At 34.8% G+C, this 374-nt stretch overlaps 1 protein-coding gene across 3 annotated transcripts in view; it reads right to left on the bottom strand.

Annotated features, from left to right (window-relative positions):
* The window catches only part of ZFYVE28 (zinc finger, FYVE domain containing 28), an 82,715-nt gene that overhangs the window by 16,882 nt on the left and 65,459 nt on the right, over positions 1-374 (bottom strand). The window lies entirely within an intron of this gene.

The following is a 374-nucleotide window of genomic DNA, read 5'->3' as shown; positions in this document are numbered from 1 at the left end:
ACAAAGGTAATCGCAGTTTTGCTAGGATGACATGGTTATTTTTAGAGAAGTTAGCAGAGTTGTCTCTTTGAAAAAGAAATAATCAAAATGGTGACAGAAAAAAAAAAAATTCTTGCATTGGCTTATGATCTAGTTCTGGTTCCATTATCTTAATTATCTAGAATTCAAAAGGGGATATTTTTCTATTTTGAAGTCAAATTCAGCATTCTGCAATTCCTTCAAGACAGGCCAGATTTCAGTATCTTACTGAGGATTCTCATCTTCTAGTCTGCTATTTTTACATAGCTATTTAAAACTTCAGAATCAAAGATACACATCTCGGTAAATTAAAATGTGTACACTGTGAAACAATACTTGGGGGGGGGGGGGGGGGG

This window comes from Cariama cristata, unplaced genomic scaffold (assembly GCF_000690535.1).
Source record: "Cariama cristata isolate BGI_N322 unplaced genomic scaffold, ASM69053v1 scaffold11774, whole genome shotgun sequence".
In the NCBI taxonomy this organism is placed as follows: domain Eukaryota; kingdom Metazoa; phylum Chordata; class Aves; order Cariamiformes; family Cariamidae; genus Cariama; species Cariama cristata.
Note: the sequence above shows the minus strand (reverse complement) of the source record. Positions and strands in the feature narration are given on the sequence as shown.